Source organism: Macrotis lagotis, chromosome 1, assembly GCF_037893015.1.
Source record: "Macrotis lagotis isolate mMagLag1 chromosome 1, bilby.v1.9.chrom.fasta, whole genome shotgun sequence".
Lineage (NCBI taxonomy): Eukaryota > Metazoa > Chordata > Mammalia > Peramelemorphia > Peramelidae > Macrotis > Macrotis lagotis.
In genome coordinates this window covers 922,247,393-922,263,699 of record NC_133658.1, presented here as the reverse complement: position 1 = coordinate 922,263,699, position 16,307 = coordinate 922,247,393, and positions in this window count along the sequence as shown.

Below are 16,307 nucleotides of genomic sequence, written 5' to 3'. Positions count from 1 at the left end.
TTGGACTTGGATCAGGAGCTAAAATGATTGCCTTCAGTTGCCTTCATTTACAAACTTTGTCCTTAGAAAATCCCTTCCTGCCTAGATCAGTTCAACAATCCTGGCATTCAGAGACCCGGGGCATCTTGTTCCAATGACACTTTCATGATTCTTACACTTTCTAAACAAATTCCCTTCTTATCATATTTGAGGTGAATTTTTGCCCCCAGATCTGACCTCCCTCTCCCTGAGGCCAGACAATGGAAGACTGCTACTAGATCAGCAGCCAATGGAGTTTAGGACAAATGACCATTAGTTCTAAAGGGTCACAGAGGGACCCTCAGTTTACCCTGAAACTATAAGACCTCCTCTCAGTCTGCTGCCCAAAGGGGATCATGACTTTCCTGCTATGGAGGAGGAGGGGGCTCTAAATCTCAGGGAAGGGGGAACAGATGCAGCAGTTCTTGAAGGTGATTGTTGGGTGGGTACAGGTAGACCTGGAGCTTTGGGTAGAGTTTTATGGATGGGAGGAATCTGGAGTGGAGAAATACTCCTTCCAGTGTGGAGAGACTTCTTGGAAGGCCTTCCACAAGGTTGGGGGGCAGGACTTGGTGAGAAGAGGAGGAGGGGTCCTGGCCTGAGTGGAGCTTTAGGGACTTGGAGACCCCTCTAAAGTGGCCTGAGAAGAAGCCAGAACTTGTCTAGCTGAGAAACTTCTGCCTTCATTACTTGGAGCCCAGATCTCTCAGCCTTCCTCTTTTGGAGCCCCCTTCTTTCTTCTTCCTGTAACTGAGGTCTCTTACACCTGGAACCAGCTCTGAGGGGTACAGATTAGGAGCCCACTCCCCTTCCCTGCACCTACACTTCCTGGTGTCCCTTGGCTGCCCTTCGTCTGGGGTCTCATCCTGATAATCTGACCAAGAGGTGAGTGTCTGGAGGGAGGCTTTAAATATTGTAGAAGTTCTAGTGAAGTAAAACCTGGGGTGGGGGGTGGAGCAAAGGTGGTTATAGAAGAGGACCTTCTCAGTTGCTCTGAAGCAAAATTTATAAACTAAGGACTCTAACTACATTTTCAAGAGACAGAACTCACAGAGGGATCAAGTGAGGCAATTCTCCAACCCAAGGTAACCTGGAAAAGTGCGGCAAGACTGGGCTCCATGAGGCTGGCCCGCCAGAGCAAAAGAACTTCAGCCTCCCAGAGGCAGCCCCAGGGTGCTGGGAGCCACGGCTCGCAGCACAGGGTTGGGGGGCAGTTTACTGACTTATACTCCAGGGAGCACCATGCAAAACTTGGGGGAACAATGGAGGACCTCTGCCAGAAAGAGCACGTGAAGCCTAGCCCACAGAGCACACAGCCAGTAGCCAGCCAAGGCAGCCCAGATCCAGGAAACAGAAGCAGGTAGAGTGGGTAAGCTGGAGCCCCCAGGGCATGAGCCCATTGAGTCTAGGGAGAGGCGTGAAGAGAGAGACTGCAGAGCTTTGTCCTCTGCCCCTGAAACATGACTCTAGGGTTCTGACCATATTCAGATCCTGATTGCAGACTAGCCCCGCCCCATAGAACAGCAGCGCGCCCTTCCCCACTTCAGCCCCATGGCAGAGGGGGGATGCCTGTGGTCATTCACAGAGAGAAGGACAGAGCCTCACACACTGAGATCTTGTGGGGGTGTCCCAAAAGCTCAGGAAGCACCCAGAAACCAGGCTCAAGATGGGAAAATGAGTAAGCAGAGAAAGAAGAGAAACATAGTTGAGAGATACTTTGATCAAAATACTCAGTCTGAAGATGAGGAGGTACAAGATCCTGCATCTAAAGACTCCAAGAAAAACACAATTTGGGCTCAGGCCATGACAGAGCTCAAAAAAGACTTTGAAAATCAAGTGATGGAGGCAGAAGAAAAACTGGGAATAGAAATGAGAGAGATGCAGGAAAAACACGAAAATGAAGTCAGCAGCTTAATCAAGGAGATCCCAAAAAAATGCTGAAGAAAATAACATGTTAAAAACCAGCATAGGTCAAATGGATAAAACAGTTCAAAAAGTTATTGAGGAGAAGAATGCTTTAAAAAGCAAAATTGGCCAGATGGAAAAAGAGATAAGAAAACTCTCTGAGGAGAACAAATCCTTCAGACAAAGAATAGAATTCAGGGAGATTGATTAATTTACAAGAAATCAGGAATCAATACTTCAAAACCAAAAAAATGAAAAAGAAGAAGAAAATGTGAAATATCTCAGTGAAAAAACAACTGATATGGAAAACAGACTTAGGAAAGATAATTTGAAAATTATTGGAATACCTGAAAGTCATGATCAGGAAAAGAGCCTTGACATCATTTTCAAAGAATTGCTACAGGAAAATTGCCCTCATATCCTAGAAGCAGAGGGCAAAATAGAAATGGAGAGAATCCACTGATCCCCCTGAGAAAGAGATCCCAAAAAACCAACCCCTAGGAATATTATAGCCAAATTCCAGAACTCCCAAGTCAAAGAGAAAATATTACAAGCAGCCAGAAGGACACAGTTTAAATATCATGGAGCTGCAGTCAGGATCACACAAGACTTAGCAGCAACTACATTGTAAGCTCTTAGGGCTTGGAATACAATATACTGGAAGGCAAAAGATCATAGAATGCAGTCAAGAATCAATTACCCAGCAAGGCTGAATGTCCTCTTCCAGGGAAAAAGATGGACTTTCAATGAACCAGGGGAATTTCAAAGGTTCCTTTTGGAATGTCCAGAGCTGAGCAGAAGGTTTGATCTTCAGATACAGGTCTCAGGTGAAACATGGAGATTGGAGGAGAGGGGGGAAAATATGAGGGACGGAATGAGGATGAACTGCAAGTATAGAAAAATGATACTAGGGGTGGCTAGGTGGCGTAGTGGATAAAAGCACCGGCCTTGGAGTCAGGAGTACCTGGGTTCAAATCTGGTCTCAGACACTTAATAATTACCTAGCTGTGTGGCCTTGGGCAAGCCACTTAACCCCATTTGCCTTGCAAAAACTAAAAACAAAAACAAAAAAAAAAAATAATACTGATAATATTCATATGAACCATTTCAGTTAATAGAGCAGGTAGAGGGAGCTTTTATAGTTGAAGCACAGGAGAAAGCTGGATTCGAAGATAAAATATGGTATAAAATGGAGTCAATAGGGGAAAAAAAGGGAAATGGAAAGGGAGAAAGAAAAAGGAGAGGGGGAATAGTCCAAGATATTTCACATAAGATTTTTTTTTTATTGCAATGATATGGAAGGGGGGAGGCAAGGGGGAATGAGGGAACCTTTGCTCTCATCAGAGATGGCTAGGAAACGAAACAGCAAATATAATCAATGGGGTATAGACAACTTGAGTAAGAAGGAGGGGGGAGCAGGGGGAAGGGGTGGGGATGTGAATATAGGAGGAGAGGATGGACCATGGGGGGGACAGTGTTCAGATATAACACATTTTCTTTTTTACTTCTTGCAAGGGGCTGGGATTGGATGGCCTGACCAGGACCATAGGGCCAGGTGGATTCTGGGCCTAAGGGGTGGTATGGGGGCTCAGGGCTTCTTGGCCCCAGGACCAGGGATCTGTCTGCTGCACCACTCAGCAACCCTACAGCAGAGTCAGAGTGAAAGGAGAGAAAATATAGTACATGGTAGTGGAGAAATAAGAAAGGAGGGAGTTGCGATTAGCAATGGCAATGTTGGAAAAATATGGAAGTAACTTTTGTGGTGGACTTATCATGAAGAATGTGATCCACTCATGACAGAGTTGATGGTGTTGGAACAGACTGAAGCACATTTTTTGTTGTTATTTTTGGGAGGGTGCAGGGCAAGTGGGGCTGGGTGGCCTGCCTGGGGCCACATAACAGAATGATCTTTGGGTGTCTGGGGCTGGATTTGGACCCAAGTGCTTCTGGCTCAAGGGCCAATGCTCTGTCTGCCACCCAGCCACCCCTACTATTATTACTATTTTATTTTGGGTCTTTTTTTTTCTGCAGGGCAGTGGGGATCCAGTGGCTTGCATGTCACATGGCTGGGTGATCATTTCGTTTATGAGGCTGGATATGGCCTTGGGTGCTCGTGGCTCCAGGGCTGGTGCTTCGTCCATTGCGCCACCTGGCCATACCTACAATTATTACTATTATTTTTTTAATTTTAATTTTTTCTCTCCCCTTTACTTTTTTGCCCAAGCAAGTCTATCTATATTCATGGGGGGAGGGTATTTTGTGTACTTGTAAACAAGTATATTTTATTAATGTAAAAAAACATTTGTACGAAATGAGAATAAAAAATAAATTAAAAAAAAACTCTACTATGTTACTGTCCCTAAACTGTTTTCCTTTATTTCTTTACTCTTTTTTATTCAAAATTTCAAGAGAAGGGTGAGCAAACAATCTTAACCCAGTATAACAAAATATGCTCCTTTTTTCTCATTTAATGCTTCCAGTGGATTCTTATGTCCTTCACTGAACCATAAAAACACTCCCTAGAGTTACCAATAGTACAAAGTTCTCTAAGCAAAAGTAAGTCAACTTCTCCAAACAGATTCCTACTTCAATAGCTATTTCTTTTTTTCAATCTTTTACTTTTCTATATTTTATTACTTTCTTTCCTACTTACTTCAAATATACCTCTTTCATTCCAATTCTTTAGAAAAACCTTCAAAAAATTTTACTGATGACCCATCCCAAGGTATTTATACTACATCTTTTTTTATCCATCATCCAAATTTTTGTGAAACAAGAAAAAAAACTCAAATTGTCTCCACTGAACATCACAACTTATATTCTCAACAACCAAAATTTTCTGTCTGGATTATGATATCACTGAACAACAAATGTTCATTCCAAAATTATTGGTGTTCTCTCAATGATCAAATGTGATACTTTTAGTTTTCATCCCTCTGGAAATTTCTGATATATTTCAAACTGTCAACTTCCCAGTCCTCTTGTGTTTTTGCTTGTATCTTTATTTTTGTGGTCTTATCTTTTCTTAGTTGGCTTTCTAATCATTTGTCTGCTTTTCTGAGACATTATCAGTGGCCCCACCCCAGGAAAACCATTTCAACAGGTGGACTATGCAAGTGGACAGTAACTAACAGTCATGAAAGTCATAAGTATGTCCAGGGTACTTCTAACACAAGTATGTGAAGACTTTCCTTGATGAAATGAAAACAATTTGTTCCAGAGGCCATGAAGGCAACTGAGGTATTCACTGTGGAGTAATTAGAGTTTGGGCAGGCCACAAAGATATTAAGATCATCCTTTGCATCCAGGTCATGGCCATTTGTCCTCACTTTTGCCTTGTTACTGTACTTGTATGACTTTGGGAAGAAAGTGAACCTCATGTCATTGTGCAGCTCTGCCTCATTTATATACAGGCAGTATGCAAAGTAAAGACATCATGTTATGATATCCTTGGTCTTTGAATGAATGGATGAATGATGATTTAAAACCTATTGTTTTTATTCTCAACAATTTGCATGTTGGTAAATTCATGAGGTCTAATGACATAAAGTTCCTGTATGGAAATTATTCCTTTATCTATGTATCCAGACTCTTTCTTCATTTCTTATGAAAAAGATTAGAGAGTAAAAGAATAAATGGAGTATTCCTTGAAACAATAATTGGGTATCTATGTAAAACCATCAACTTGTGTTATATGTAATGGGGAAAAGCTGGAAACATTCTCACTAAGATCAGGAGTAAAGCAAGGATATTTATCACCTCTCATTTAATATTGCATTAGAATTTTTTGACTTGGCAATAACAAAAGAAAAACCAATGAAGGAATTAGAATAGGCCTCCAAAAAACCAAACTCTCAGTCTTTGCAGATGATATTATGGTATACTTTGAGCACAAAACTAGAAAATCATCTAAAACCTACCTGAAAGAAATTAGCAACTTTAGGAAAGCTGCAAGATGTAAAACAAACACAGCAAAATCATTAGCATTTACACACACACACACACACACACACATTTCACTAGCAAAGCACAACAGCAAGAGATAGAGAAATTCCACTTAAGTAAACATAAGACTTTTAGCCAAGATGGCAGAGAGAAGCTAAACACTGTCTTAAGCTCCCCTGTCTTACCCTTAGAACTAACATGAACCAAGCACTTTAACGGATTTTGGATCCACAAAACCCAGAGAAGACCCAAAGAGGACATGGACCAACAAGCTGTGATGGAGGAATGTGGGGGAGCAAGGGGCAGAGATGAGAGAGCCAGCACAGGGATGGCAGGGTGAGGCCTGAGGACTTAACTGAGCACAGTGGAAGAAGTCTTTGCTGTTTGGGCAGCAGCAGGAGGAACTTCAGCATGGAAACATTTACTGTATGGCATGGGAGAGCTCCAGCACAGCTGCTAGACATCTATCTGTTCAGCTGGTCTGGAAAACCAGGGCCAAAACCTTCCATATTTTCTATGAAGTTCCCTTTTTTTCAGTGGAGTCCCCCCCACCCATTCCTGTGGAAGAAAATGACTCCTCCCAGAACACTATGACAGGCCTTCCCCCTCCCCACCCAAATGGGGTTAAGTGGCTTGCCAAAGGTCGCCCAACTAGGTAGGGATGAAGTGTCTGAAGTCATATTTGAACTCAGGTCCTCCTGACTCCTGGGCAAGTGCTCTATCCACCATGCCACCTAACTGCTACTGATTCTCATAACTCTTAGGAACTGTAACTCTATTAGAGAGAAAATACTTAGCCAGAAGTAATGGACACTCATGGCTTGTCCATGACTCTGAAAGAATGATAGAAAAATAATATTCTCCTTAAAAAGGGGGATTCTGTAAATAGACAGGAGGTTGGAAGAAATTGAATGGGGTAAATGACATTACAGGAGAGGTACAAAGGACCTATTCCAAGGGAGGAGGTGAGAACTGCCTGAAAATCACTCTCAAATTTGGTTCAAAGAATGATTCACACACACACACACACACACAGAAACAATCAGTTGAGTTTAGAAACTTATCTAACCTTTCAAATATTAAGAGGGGAAAGGCAGGGGTGGGGGGGGGGAAGAGAATTAATAGAAGAGTGGGAAGAAAGAAGGGCCAAAGGGAAAGGGCTTGGATATAAGGGGGAAAACAAACTGAAGAAAATAGTATTCAGAAGCAAAATATTGGGCAAGAGGGATAAATTAGAAAAGGGGAAAATACAAATGGAGGGAAGAAAGCATGGAGGGGAATAAAGAGTTAATATTGTCACTTTGAATGGGAATAAGATGAACTCTCGCATAAAAATATGAGTGGATAACACAGTGCATTAAAAACCAGAATCTTATAATGTATTGTTTACAAGAAACTCATTTAAAATAAAGAGATACATACAGAGTAATGGTGAAAGGTTGGAGCAGAATTATATATTCTGCTTCAGTTGAAGTGAAAAATGCAGTAGTAGCAATCCATATGTCAGCCAAAGCAGCTGCAAAAATAGATCTCAATAAAATAGATAAAGAAGGAAAAAAATAACCTCCTAAAAGGTTACATAGACAATGAACAATATCAATACTAAATATGTATCCCCAAAGCAGACCACCCACATTATTAGAGGAGAAGTAAGACATAGATAGTAAATTAACACTCCTGATGGGAGACCTCAACTTGCCTCTCTTAGAATTCAATAAATCTGACCGTAAAATAAACAAGAAGGAAGTTAAGGAGGTAAATTGAATGTTAGAAAACTGAGACATGATAGAACTTTGTAGAAAACTGAATGGGGATAGAAAGGTGCCATGCAGTACATGACACCTACAGAAAAATGGACTATGCACTAGGGCATTAAAAACCTCATAATCAAATGCAGAAAGGCAGGAAAAACTGAATACATCCTTTTTCTGATTATGATGCAATAAAATCACTTGTAACAATGGGTCATCAAGAAATATACCTATATCTAACTGAAAAATATATACACTCATTTTAAAGACTGAATAGATCAAACAACAAATTAAGGATAGAATTAATGATTTCATCCTAGACAATGTCAATAATGAGACAACATACTAAACTGATGGGATCCATTCAAGGCAGTTATTAGGGGATATATTATATCTCTAAATGTTACAAGAATTAAATGGAGAAAGCAGAATCAATGGAGTAAGCATGCAACTAAAAATTTAGAAAAAAGAACAAATTAACCCCCCAATTAAATACCAATAAGAAATTCTAAAAATTAAAGGAGAAATAAAATCAAAAGCAAGAAAGCTATTGAACTAATAAATAAAACCAAGAGTTGATTTTATGAAATAAACAATGAAATAGATAAACCTTTGGTTAATTTGATTAAAAAAGAAAAAAGAAAACCAAATTACCAGTATCATAAATGAAGAAGGTGAACTCACCACCAAAGAGGAAAAAATAAAGCAATAATTCTAACTATTTTGTCCAACTCTATGCCAATAAATTTGATAATCTGAGTGAAATGGATGAATATTTACAAAAATATAAGTTGCCCAGGTTAACTGAAGAGGAAATTAAACAAAATAACCCTATCTCAGAAAAATAAATTCAACAAGCCATCAAAGAATTCCCTAAGAAAAAATCTCCAGGGCCAGATGGATTCACAAGTGAATTCAATTAAACATTTAAGACACAATTAGTTCCAATTCTATATAAACTATTTCTAAAAATAGGTGAAGACAGAACTGTGCCTAATTCTTTCCATGACACCAATGTGATGATGATGATACTTAAACAAGGAAGAGTCAAAACTGAGACAGAAAATTATGAATATGAATCTAGAGATCTTAAATAACATCTCAGCAATGAGATTATAGCAAGTTATAACTAGGAAAATACACTATGACCAAGCAGAATTTGTTTTGGTTTTTTTGCAAGGCAATGGGGTTAAGTGGCTTGCCCATGGTCACACGGCTAGGTAATTATTAAGTGTCTAAGGCCGGATTTGAACTCGGGTACTACTGACTCCAAGGCCAGTGCTCTATCCACTGTGCCGCCCAGTCGCCCCCCCCCCCCCACTCCAACCAGAATTTGTTCAAGTAATTCAGGGTTGGTTCAATATTAGGAAAAATGTCAACACCATTGACTATATCAATGAAAAACCTAAGAAATCTTTTGATTAACACATTAGATACTGTTAAGCTTTTGACAAAATACAGCACCCATTCCTACTAAAAACACTAGAGAGTGTAGGAATAAATGGATTGTTACTTAGAATGATAAGCAATAACTATTTGAAGCCATGAACAAATACTATATGCAATGGAGATAACCTAGAGGCATTCCTAATAGGATCAGGGGTCAAACAAAGATTCCTATATCACTGTTATTATCCAATATTATATTAGAAATGTTAGCTTCAGCAATAAGAGAAGAAAAAACATTGAAGGAATTAGAATTGAAAAGGAAGAAACAAAACTCTGACTCTTTACAGATGACATGATGGCATATCTAGAGAATCCTAAAAACTACCTTTAAACTACTGGAAACAATTAACATCTTCAACAAAGTTGCAGGAAATAAAAGAAACCCACATAAATTGTTAGCATTTCAATATGTTACTAGCAAGATACAGAACCAAGAGCTAGAAAGAGAAATACCATTTCAAATAACTTCAGACACCATAAAATAATTGGGATTCTACCTGCCAAGGCAGACTGAGAAACTCAAGGGAAGCAACTATAACAGTTTTCACAAAAATAAAACAGGATCTAAATAACAGTATAAATATCAAGTGCTCATGGACAGCCCAAGGTAATGCAATAAAAATGACAATTCTACTACTTACTTAGTGCCACACCCATCAAACTGCCAAAAAGTTCCTTTAATGAGCTAGAAACATTTGTCACTAAATGTAGATGGAGAAACAAAAAGTCAAGAATATTTAGGGATTTAAGAAAAAAAGTGCAAATTGCAGTGTCTGAGCCTTGCCAGATCTAAATTATAGTATAAAGCATCAGTCATCAAAAGTGGTATTGACTAAGAAATAGAGTCACAGGTCAGTGGAACAGACTAGGTACAAAAGAGACAACAGGAAATGATTCACAGTAATGACAGAAACTTCAATTAGACCTACACCTCACACCCTATACCAAGAGAAGATCAAAATGTATGCATGATTTAGACATAAAAGTCAATATTATATGCAAACTAGGAGACCAAGTAATAGTTTGCCTGTCAGATTGCTGGAAAGTGGATCAATTTATGAATAAGGAAGAGATGGAGAATATCATTAAAATCAAACTCGAAATTTTGATTACATCAATTTAAAAACTTTTGCAGAAACAAAAACACTGTACCCAAGTTCAAAAGAAATGTGTAAATTGGGAAACATTTTTTTGTAATATGTTTTTCTGACAAAGGATTCATTTCTAAAATATAAAGAGAAATGAGTCAAAGTTATAAAAAATCAATTGAGAAATAATCAAACGATATGCAAAGACAATTTGCAGATGAGAAAATCAAAACTATATAATGACATACAAAAAAACTGCTCTAAATCATTACTAATTAGAGAAATGCAAATCAAAGCATCTCAGAGATACAAGCTCACACTTCTATGATTGGCCTAACATGACCAGAAAGAACAATGATCTATTTGGGAATTCTGGGTAACTAAAGCAGTTGATGTAACTGTGAACCGATTCAACTTTTCTGGAAAGCAATTTGGAATTATGCCCAAAGTTGCAGTAAAAATGTTCCTACGCTTTGATCCAGTAATACCACCACAGTGTCTATACCCTGAAAAGATCATTGTAGGGTTGGTTCAAGATTAGGAAGACATCAGCATAATTGACATTTAACAATAAACCCCACAGAAGTCATATGATTATCTCAATAGATGCTGAATATGTCTTTAACAAAAGATAATATCTATTCCTATTAAAAATACTAGAGCAGAGGTGGCTAGGTGGCACAGTGGATAGGGCCCCTGACCTGGAGTCAGGAGTACATGAGTTCAAATCCAGCCTCAGACACTTATTACCTAGCTGTGTGGCCTTGGCAAGCCATTTAACCCTATTGCTTTGCAAAAAATAAATATAACTAAAAAAACAATTACAAGAACACAGGAATAAATGGAGGGACCCCTAAAACCATAAGCAGTATCTAAAGCAACAGCAAGTATTACTTGTGATGGGGAGAAGCTAGAAACATTCCCACTAAGCTCAGGGAGGAAATAAGGATGTCTATTATCACCACTAATTTTCAACATAGTATGAGAAATGTTAGCCTTAGCAATGAGAGAAGAAAAAGAATTTGATGAAATTAGAATAGGTTATGAAGATGCAGTACTCTCCCTCTCTGTAGATCAGGTGATGTTCATCCAAAAAGTGCCTTGAAACAATTAGCAAAGATGCAGGATAAACCAATAAAATAAACACCCAAAAATGATGAGCAACTCTATATATTACTAGCAAGACACAGTAGCAAGAGAAAGAAAGAAAAATCTATTCAAAGTAACTGTGTAAACACCATAAAATACTTGAGAATCTACCTGCCAAGTAAGATTTAGAAGCTATGAGAAAACAAGGAAAACACTGTTCACAGAAATAAAACCAGATCTGGGCAAATGTCATTTCTTCATGGGTCAGCTGACTTAATATAAGAAAAATGACAATTCTGTGGTAATTCAGTTACCTATGTTCAAGGCCATACCAATGAAAATATCAAAAATTTACTTTATTGGGCTAGAAAAAAACAGTACCTTTGGAAGAATATATGGAAGAATGAAGGCCCAGAATATCATGGGAATTAATAAAAAATGCAAAGGACTAAAGCCTAGCTATATCAGATGAAAAATTATATTATAAAGCATCAGTCACCAAAAATATCTTGTTCTGGATAAGAAATAGAGTAGTAGATGAGTGGAATAGAGTAGGTACAAAATAAACAGCAGTGAATGACTCTAGCAATTTCAGACTCCAAGATTCCAGCATCTGGGATAAGAACTCATTGGTAAAAACTGTTGGGAAAACTGGAAGACAGTGTGGCAGAAACTAGGCAAAAACCAATATCTCACATTCTGCACCAACATAAGGTCAAAATAGGATTTAGACATAAAAGTTGGTATCATAAGTCATTTGGGTCAAAGACAATTTTATCTATTAGGCCTATGGAAACAGGACCAAATTAGGACCAAAGAAGAAAGAGAGGAATATTGTAAAAGACAAAATGGATATTTTTCATTACATCAAGTTTAAAACTTATTGCACAAACAAAACCACTGCAACCAGGATTAAAAGGAATGCATGGAACTGGAAAATTATTTTTATAAGTAGTGAATCTGACAAAGGATTCATTCCTAAAATATTGAGAGATCTCAATCAAATTTAAAAGAAAACAAGTCATTCTCTAATTGATAAATGGTCAAAGGATATGGAAAGGCAATTCTCAGTAAAAGAAAGGAAAGCTATCTTTTACAGTCATATGAAAAAATGTTCTGCATCATTATAGACTAGAGAAATCATTATTGATTGAAACAATTCTGAGGTGTCACCTCACACATATCAGACTGACTAATCTGATTAAAGGAAAATAATCAGTGTTGCAGGGAATATGTAAAACCTTGGACTCTTAACACATTGTTGGTGGATTTGTGAACTGATTCAATCTTTCTGGAGATTAAATTAACACTATTCCTAAAAAGAGATAAAAACTGATCATATTCTTTGACCCAGCAATACCACTACTAGATCTGTATCCCAAAGAGATAATACAATGGGGAGGGGGGGGATATTTAGGAGATGCCCTCAATTGAGGAATGTCTGAACAAATTGTAACAAATGAATGTGATAGAATACTATTATTCTATAAAAAATCATGAAGGATGGGGCTTCAGAATAGCCTGAGTGACACTGAGTGAAGTGAGAAAATGAGAATAACCTTGCACACACTAAGAACAAACAACATTGGGTAGCGATGATCAACTATGAAGAACTTAGTCATCATATCGCATGATAATCTAAGGCAATTCTATGAGTGATGGAAAATACTAAGAAGCTTAAATGCCTACCAAAGCTTACTATCTTCAATTTTTAAAAATCACCTTGGGTATTATGTTTCTTCTCCCAAATTTTTTTCCATTTTGATTTTATTTTCATTTCACACCATGACTGATATGATTTAAATTTAGCACGGTTATACTTGGATAATCTATGTTAGATTGCTTTCTGTCAGGGAGATGGATGGCTAAGGGTGGAAGGAGAATAAGGTGAAAGAAAACCTTGCAAAGAATTGATTGTTGAAAACAACCACTGCATGTAGTTGGAAAGATAAATAAATGATTTTTAAAAATTGTAGTAGAAATGGTAGCTCTAAGGAATGAAAGAGAAATGCAAAGACTTAGAATGGACAATCAAGAAACAAAACACTCACTAGTTGCAGATGACATGATTCCATATTTTAAAATACCACTTGCAACAGTTAACTCTTTATCAATATTGCAAAATGTAAACTAAAGTCACAGAAATCATCAGTATTCCATCAGTGCAACAATCAGGGACAATTTGGGGCTGTCTGCAATGGAGAATATCATCTGTATCCAGATAAAGAACCATGGAGTTTGAACAATGACCAAGGACTAGTACCTTAAATATAGAAAAACCACTAATATCTTATTGTCTGATCTTGCTATCTCTTATACTTTACATTTCTTCATTAAGGATATGACTTCTCTCTCAGCACATTCAATTTGGATCAATGTATACTATGGAAACAATATAAAGACCAGCAAATTACCTTCTGTGGGGAGTGGGGGAAGATTAGGGGGAAAAATTGTAAGATTCAAAATAAAGAAAATGTTTATAATAATAATAAAAAAGAAATCATCAGTATTTCTGTACATTACCAACAAAGCAAAGCAGCAAGAAAAAGGAGGTGCAAAATCATTTAAAGTAATTGTAGACAACATAAAATATTTCTGGGTCAACACAAACCAAGAAAGCATATGAAAACTGTTACCAAACACTTAACATCCAAAAATATCTGATATAAACAATTGGAAAAATATCAATTCTTTATGTGAAAACAATGGCAATACAATAAAAATGAGAATTTTACCCACATTATATTACTAATTCAATGCCAAACCAGTCAAAAAAAATAAGAAAATTGAACTCGAAGAGCAAAAGGTCATGTATATGATATCACGTATATACACATGTATACGAAAGGAATTCACGAAATAAAATAAAAAGAAAGTGACCTAGCTCTGGCCGATGGAGAATTTTAATGTAAAACAGCCATGATCATAGTTGTTTCTTACTGGCTTAGAAATAGAGAAATGTATTGGAGAATAGATTAGGTACAACAGAAGCATCAGAAACAGCACTATAGAAATGTACACTTTGTTAAAGTCAGCAGCTTTCATGTTCTCAACCAAGAACTCACTATTTCACAAAAAAATGCTTGAAAACTGGAAAACAGTATGACAGAAGCTAAGCAATGAACAGCATCCTACACACTATAGCAAGAAAAGTCAAAATGAGTATGAAATTTAGCCATAAAAAGTGATGCCATAAGCCCTTTAGAAGAGACAGGAATAATATATGCATAGTATCGATGGAAAGGAGAAGGGATTTACAACCATGCAAGAATTAGGGAACAGTATAAAATGCAACATGGTCATTTCATTATAATAAAAAGTTTTGTGTATAAACAAAATCCATAGAAGCAAGACTCGAAGGAATGCAAAATGCTGGGAAACAGTTTTTTACAGCTAGTGTTTTCCATTAATTGATGAATGGCTGAACAAATCACAGTATATGAAGATGATGGAGTACTATTGTCGTGTATGGAAATCATTAATGGTCAGTCATTAGAAAATCCTGGAAAGAGTTACAGAAACTGATGCTGAGTGAAGTGAGCTGAACCAGGAAAACATACTATTCATGTATAGCAAACTTATGCAATGATCAACCACAACAGACTTGGCTCTTCTCATCAGTACAATCATCAAAAACAATTCTAATGAATTTGTGATGGAAAATACCAGTTGAAGGCAAAGAATGAACTGAGGAGTCTGAATGAAAAGTAAAGCATATTGTGTTCAATTTTTAAAAATGTTTGTTTTATTTTTCCTTTCATATTTCTTTTTTCCTTTTGTTCTTATTCTTTTTACAAAACATGACTAATAGGGAATACTGTTTGACATAGTCTTCATGTAGAAATCCTATTGCTCATTATGAAGCAGATGGGGGAGGCAAAATTTGGAGGAGAAAAATGTGCAATTCAAAATCTGAGAAAAAATGAATATTAACAACTATTTTTTGCATGCAGTTGGAAAAATAAACAAATAACTTTATAAAAATACTATTTTGGGTGGCTAGGTGGTGCAGTGGATAGAGCACCGGCCCTGGAGTCAGGAATACCTGAGTTCAAATGTGGCCTCAGACACTTAATAATTACCTAATTGTATGGCCTTGGACAAGCCCCTAAACCCCATTGCTTTGCAAAAACTAAATATAAATAAATAAAATAAAAATATTATTTCAGGGAACTTCTGGTCAAGATGGTACAGAGAAGCCAGGCACCCATTTTAAGTTCTCGTGGCATTCCCTCAGAACCTACCTGAATCAAGTTACTTAACAGATTTTGGTTCCACAAAAGAACAGAGGAGATCCTCGTCCCAGCAAGGTCTCTCCCGGGGAAACTGTGGGCATGCCCAGGGTAGAGAGCAGAGACCCAACCCATAGGCTATAGGGTGAGGTGGGGAACTATCCTGAGCAGCCCAGTGATGGGAGTACATGCCTTTGTGGTGGGTACTGTGGGTACACTGGAAGAGTTTCAGGATTTGCATTAGTAGAGCTTCAGAGGCGCTGCCCAGGACAATCATTCCACTAGCTAGGCTGATCTGGAAGGCCAGGTATTAGGGAACATATTCTATCTCTAAATACTTACATGAATAAAGTAGAGAAAGAGATCAATTTACTAATCATACAACAAAAAAAGTTACAGAAAGAACAAATTAAAAATTTCCAATTAGATACCCCTTAAGAAATTCTGAAAATTAAAGATAGAATTAGGTCTGCCAGATTCCTTCTATGACACCAATATGATGCTGAAACCTAAACCAGGAAGAGTAAAAACACTGAATTCTCCTAGTAGATATGGATGCAACAATTTAAATATAGAAAAACCACCAGCATGATTGACTATATCTATTACAATACTGAAAAAACTTTTGAAAAAATGCAGCAACCATTCTTATTTAAAATAGTAGAGAGCAGAGGAATAAATAGAACGTTCCTTAAAATGATAAGCAGTATCTAACTAAAACCCTCAATTAACATTCTATGTAATGGGGATAAGTTAGAAGCATTCCCAGTAAGAACAGGGGTGAAACAAGAATGTCCATCATCACCACTAGTATTCAATATTGTATAAGA